This window comes from Trichechus manatus, unplaced genomic scaffold (assembly GCF_000243295.1).
Source record: "Trichechus manatus latirostris isolate Lorelei unplaced genomic scaffold, TriManLat1.0 scaffold00008, whole genome shotgun sequence".
Classification (NCBI taxonomy): Eukaryota; Metazoa; Chordata; class Mammalia; order Sirenia; family Trichechidae; genus Trichechus; species Trichechus manatus.
The window spans coordinates 28,074,338-28,081,447 of NW_004443944.1; positions in this window are offsets into that span (position 1 = coordinate 28,074,338).

Here is a 7,110-nt window from a genome sequence, read left to right on the forward strand (position 1 = left end):
AAAAAGCCAGACAAACTGAAACAGTAGAGAACAGAGGACACCCTGAGACTATCGCCCTGAGATGCTCTTTAAACCTAGAACCAAGCCTATCCTGAGATCATCTTTTAGCGAAACAGTAGAGTGGCACACAAAATAAAGGATATTACCCATAAGATCAGTGCCCTACTTAAAAACCATCAGTATGAGACCAAAAGGTCAATAATTTCTCAAAAGCAAAGATGAGAAGATAAGGGGGCAGGGAAACTAGAGTACTGGAAAGGGGAAAAACAGAAGACAAATAAAGAGAATACTGACACATTGTGATAAATGTAGCTAATGTCACTGAACAATTTGTGTGGAAATTGTCAAATGGGAACCTAACTTACTGTGTAAACTTTCACCAAAAACTCAATTTAAAAAAAAAAAAAAAAGGAAACTGCACACACACACAAAAATCCCAGCTGTGCTGCTTGCTGTCTGAGGACTGGGTAGGCCTTGGATAATCTCTGCCTTACTGGATTAGGGATTAAAAAACATAAGGCATGTAAAGTGATTAGCATAGGGCCTGGCACATGGTAAGCCAATAAATGTAAGCAGTTGTTTATAAGTCACCAGGGTGAGCCTCTCACAAGGAAAATTCTAGGCTTTCTAATTCTTGAGTAGCCCCAAGCAACCCCAAGACCAGCCACCTGAAGTGGGTCTGAAAGCTTTATCTTTAGACCTCTAATCTGGAAGAGAAGGTGGGGAGAGGGAAGAGGAGGAGGCAGGGAGAAGGGAGTGAAGAAAACTGAGAAGAGGCCTGAAAAAAGGAAAGGAAAATCCATGGGGCAGGGAGGGGCCTGGCTGCCCCAGCTTGGAGGAAAGAAAGATGACTTGGCTGAAACTGTCAGGACAGGATAAGCTCTCTCCTTTTCAGAGCCTTCCCTAGGCCCGCCAAACCAAGGCTTAGAGGGACACAGCCCATCTAGAAGCACTGCCTGGTTGTCAATAGGGACATTGAAGCCTTGGGTTACCTCCAGGTAACCAGTGTGACTCTACACACCACCGCCACCCATGGTGGCCTCCTCCCATGGGAGCAGGCAGAGATGGCCACAGCCAGGCCAAACAACCTGCCCATTCAGCCTGCGGATGTACTGCCAGTCACTCAGGACCCAGGGACCCCTTTCTTGGGATTCTGATCCTGACTTGGCAGAACTCTTCCCACTGGTCCCCGCACAGGCTTGTGCAGAGCCCTCTCCAGGCCTCTCCCTGCCCTAAGCTCCTGCTCTGGGGCTAAAGTTGCAACTAGGAGAAAAGCACTGTTCAGACTGTAAACAGGAGCTATGAACAAGGTGTTCCAGTTGCCACTGACCAGCTGTGTGACCTTCAGGGTGTCACTTCTCCTCTCTGAGCAACAATTTCCCTTATCTGGCTAATGAGAGCAATAACAAAGGCCATCTCTAAGGTTCTCCTAACTCTGACAACAGCTGCGGTTCACTGGATGCCTCTGAGCATAAAAGGGCAAAGGACTTGCCTTAAGAGAAGAGCGGGCTAGGCCGGGCTCTGCTGAGAATGCAGTGGATGCGGCAACAGCTAAGGGTTATTATGATGATGACGATTATAATTAAAAGTCACAGCAACAAACCCTTAAGCAATTTACAAAGAGCTTTCTCATTATCTCCCGGGATTCACAATCTGGTGAGGCAGGTAGGGCTGGATAATGATTATTCACATTTGGCAGATGAGGAAAGTGAAGAAGAATTAAGTGACCTGTCCTAGCTAATAAGTGGAGAGAAAGGGGAGCCAAACAGGAAGTAATAATTATTGAGTGCCTAACTGTGTGCTACCTCATGAGGCATGTGCACATATGTTGTCTTGATCTAGTCACACCACTACAATCCTGCATTGTAGGTAACACTATCCCCATTTCATAGAAGAGGAAACCAAAGCTAAGAAAAAGTAACTGATCTACCCTAAGGTTTATAGTTGCTTCATTGCAAAGCATGCATCTGGACCCAGGTTTGTGGGGTCCTAAGGCCTGTGCTCTTTTTCCAGCTTCCTGTATGTGCTTTGGGTGGCAGACCCAGGACTCTCAAACTCTAGTTTTCAGATGCTCACTCAGAGCATCATTAGGCAGCCTTGGAGGGTGAAGGGGGTGACAAGAACTCAAGGACCCATGAGATGCCACTTTCATCTCTCCCTCTTCCTCCCCTCCCAGCCCAGTCTGGCCTGAAGTCCATCAACTGTGCTTCTTCCATGTTCTTGGTCTCTATCCACCCCACTGGACCCTCCCACCTGGCTTGCTCAACAGCCTCAGCGCTAGTCTCCTAGTCAACAGTCCTACCTGTCCCCTCTCCCACCAGGCTAGCCTCTCTTCTACCTCCACCTGGAAAGCTGTTTTTGAAATGCAAATCAGATGCTTCCTGGCTGCCTTAATCCTCTTCTCCAGCTCCCCACCACCTGTAGGATTGGTCAAGCTCTGCAGCCTGTGCCAGATCTGACCCCAGCCTTTTTTTCAGGCCTAACTCCAACTACTCACCCCACCTGTCCACACGACTCACCACCCTCTATTCCAACCACAATGAACTATTTGGGGTTCTCCTAACAAGGCATGCTGCCTTTGTGTATGCTGTTCCAACTACTTGGAACATAAAATGCAGCCCAAACACCATCTCTCTCCTCCACAAAGTCTTTTTTTTTTTTCCCCCATAAATAGCCACAGCGTGGCACCTGGTATATTGTCGTTGTGGTATTGCAACTTTATATGTCTACCCCCATCACCAGTCTGGGAACACTGTTGTATTCACTTCTGTTTCTAGGGCCCAACACAAAGGCATTCAAGAATGTTGAATTGCGGAGTAGCCATAATAGTAATAACAGCTAATATTTGCCAAATATTTACTATGTGCTCAGCCCTGTGCTAAGCATTCCATTTATGCTATCTCATTTAATATTCAAAATAACTCTATGAAACAGATACTATTATTGATCCTGTTTTACAGGTGAGAAAACAGCAGCTCAGAGATGAAGTCACTTGTCCAAGTCTACCAGCTAGTCTGTGGCAAAGCCCAAATGACCCCAGAGCCACTGCTAGTAATCACTACTAGGTATGCCACCTATCCCAACACTCTTATTTTACAGAAGAGGAAACACACAAGAGAGGGAAAGTGACTTGCCCACAATCATGTAATTTAAGGCTTAGACCCAGATCTTCAGTATCCTTATTCAATGCCAACCTCCCTTCTCATTCTTGCAGGATCCTGATCCAGGAGGACACAGAACACAAGCTAGGCTGTGTCTCCTGCCTCCTCTAGCAGTCAGCACAGGCCTAGACACATATTGAGTGCTGAAATTTATGACCAGGGAATGCAGTTATAAAAAAAAGACAGCTAAATCTACTTCAGAAAAGTCTGAGGCCTCTTAGATACTACAATGTCAGGGCTTGAGAGGACACTTTAAGTATCATTTAGTGCCATCTCCCATTTTATAAATCTATTCATTCAACAAATTTATTGAACACCAAACATGAGGCAGGCACTGTTCGAGGCACTGGAAAGACTGATAAGCAAGTTCCTGCCCAGATGGCATTTACAGTCTAGGGAGAGGGGACAGACAATCAAACAACTAACAAGCTAATGTATAATTACAAATTCTCATAAGTACCATGAAATACAGGGAGCGAGCGCTAAGAACATATAAAAGGAAAAACTAACTTATTCTGGGGAGTTGGTGAAGGCCCCCCTGAAAAAGTGACTCGAACTGATATCTGAAGAGTGAGCATTAACCAAGATCAGAAGGAAGGAAAGAGTGTGTTAGAAGAAACAGCTTGTGCAAAATCCTGGAGGCAAAAGAGCTCATGTGCCTTGAGTGAACTAAAAGCCAGAATGGCTGGTTTCCAGAGAGGTGGGCAGGGACTGGATCCTGCCAGGCCTCACAGGTCAAGGTAAGGATTGTAGTACATGGCCCAGAGCAGGTGCTGTCAAGGTGTCATTGAATTAATCAGTGAAGGAGTGAAGATCACAAGGAAGACCTGGGACTTAAAACCAGAACCCCCACCTCCCAGGCTAGGACTTCAGGGCCTCTTCAGGAATGTATGTGTGAGGGGTTCAGGGGAGACTCTCCAGGCGTTTCTGGGATCACCCTATAGGAGGTTCCCCACTCCATGCTTGCCCATCTCCTGAGCTCTAGAGTGCAGCAAAATCACCTGTGTTTGTTAAAATACAGATTGCTAGGCCCCACCCCTAAAGTTACTGTTTCAGTGGGTCTGGAGTGAGGCCCAAGAACTGCATTTCTAAGTTCCCCCTGCTGCTACTGCAGGTGAGGCAAACCATACTTTGAGAACCACTGTTCTAGACTAGAGTATTAGTGTGGGGTGGGGGATGGGACCATGGCCAGGATCCTTGAAAGCTAGGAGGATGCATTCCTAAATCTGGGTGACAACGAGACAAACTCTAGCACTCTGAGCAAGGGAAACCAAAAAAACCAAACCCATTGCCAAGGTGATTCCAACTCATAGCGACCTATAGGACAGAGTAGAACTGCCCCATAGGGTTTCCAAGGAGCACCTGGTGGATTCGAACTGCCAGCCTTTTGGTTAGCAGCCAAACTCTTAACCACTAAGCCACCAGGGTTTCCCTGAGCAAGGGAAGGGGCCTCAAAATCCCAAAGTCCAGCTCACTCCCTGCTCAGCCAGCAGACTGAGGCTTAAGGAGTTTAGACCCTTTCACACAAGAGAAGCTCAATAAAAATGTGTTGGGTGGAACAGACAAATACATAAAGGGTTGACCAAAGTCAAGAGGAGACCCCTGGACCAGACTCCAGGGCTACAGAGCTCCAGGCCAGTCTTTCCCCTGTCCTGGGAAAGGGATTCAGGGAAGGGGCAGCAAGTCCAGCCTTCCTCAGGCTCTGCTGCCTTTGGCAGGAAAACATTTTAAGAATTGCAGAAATCTGCTGTTGGCTTCCAATCTTACCACCCTCTTTCCTTTTACACTCACAGCTCCCTCCCTTTACACTCCAAATCCTGTGCACTTCATCCTGGCAAGTCAAGCAGCAGAGGGGAGGCGAAGTTACAGGAAAGAAGAACTGGAACTAAGGAAGAATTCTTGCCCTTAGATAGCCTTCTTCCAGAACAATTCCTGCTCCTGTAAGATTCTCAGTTTCTCTCTATGCTGGTTCGCCAGTCCAACCCCATTCTACCTATATTTCAGTACCAGCATTTGAAACCCACAGAGCCAGAGGCCAAATTCCCGAACATATTTTTCTAAAATAGAGTGGCCCTGGACAGAATTTTTCTATCTTATACTGCTGTTGTTATTATTAGGTGTCTAGTTCAGTCGGTTCCAACCCATAGTGACCCTCCGTACAACAGAAAGAAACATTGCCCAGTCCTTCGTCATCCTCATGATGTTATGCTTGAGCCCAATGTTGCAGCCACTGTGTCAATCCACCTGGTTGAGGGTCTTCATCTTTTTCACTGACCCTCTACTTTATTCTAGTTGGCAGCAAAATGCCACTTGTCTTGTAAACCCATATGAACAGACTCACTAATATACCAACAGCTATACGTTTATAAAAACAAATATATCAGAATTTATAAAAACACACACACATAAAGAGATAAGATATTCACTAATAAAACAAACCTATGTACCCCATGGAGAAGAATACACAGGGACATCCACATCCACACAGACCACACATCTAGAAAAACATGCACCCACAAATACAGAGGGAAAGGGGCACAGACACACCCAAAAGCATCCCTCTCCAAGTAGAGAGATCTCCCCAGGGGAGATTCCTTGGAGTGGGGGTTGGCACTTTAAGAGAGTGGGTTTCCCTCCCCGTTCTTTCAGGGCACCTAAGGTGCGGCTCTACCCACCTGAGCTCGCGGGGGAGGTGCCAGTGGGCGGGGACCTGGCGAGGCCCTATTCGGCCCTGAGCGACAGTCCCGGCACCGCGACAGGAAATGGATCCCTAATCCGGCTAGGTCACTAGCCTGGGGACCTCCGCCACCGTCCCCCTTCCCCTGCCACATACACACACACACACCCGCCCCTTCACACCCACACCTCCCCCCCAACACACACCCCAGTTTCAGCAAGACACGCCCTCCTCTCCAGCTCCGCCCGGGACACGGGCTCCGCTGTCAGCCCAGCTCCCTCTGGCCCCTCGGGGTGTGGCTGCCCAACTGCCAGCAGGGAGTCTCTACCGGGGTGGGGCGCCCCTTCCACCCACTGCCCCGGCCAGTTGCCGGGTTGCCAGCGACGGCAGCGCCTCGGCCGCCGCCCCCACCCTTTCCTCCCGGCAGTGCAGAGACAAAGCCGCGCACACGCACACAGGGGCTACGCGGGACTACGCGGGTGCACACACTCCCTCACACGCGCACACACGGGGAGTCACGCTGGCGCGCACAGCGACACACACACACACACACCGCCACAGGCTCCAGCCATAAGCGAAGGTACTGGCACACACCCTCAGCCAGATGTACACACTCAGCTACACATTCGGACACACCCTCTCACAGGCACATTCATGGTTAGACACACGCAGACACACACCCTCACCGAAATACACACACTCCACCCAGTCCAGACGTGCAGAGACATACAGGACACACACCCTTACACACACACATACACAAACACACAGAAGCACACACGCCTGCTCACACATACCGAGCATCCACTTGCACAGATCCACGGACACACGCGCGCTCATACCCAGCACACACCCGGAGACGCATGGACCCCGATAGGCATACCCACCCCAGTACCGAAAAGCACGAGCCAAAGCCCAGGGTTCTTGGCACCGGCGCCCACCCCCCCGCCTCGGAGGCGCCCACCCCTCCGGAGTCTGCCGCCCGCCTGTCAGTCCTCACGGATGAGGGTCAGAGCCCGCAGCCCACGGCGATCCTCCCCCACCAGAAGCTCTGACACGGCGGGGCCTGCGGAGCCGGAGGAGGGCAGCGGGGGCGGCTAACCTGTCCGCGGCAGCGCGGCTTCCGGGTGCTGTCTGTCCCTGGGTCCGTGCGTCCAGCGGCCGCCCGGGCGGGCTCCGAGGCGCACTCGAGCTGCGCAGAAATGCCCCGCTAGCTCACTCGCTCGCTCGCTCGCTCGTTCCCTCCCTCCCTCCCACGGCGCTCAGCCCCCT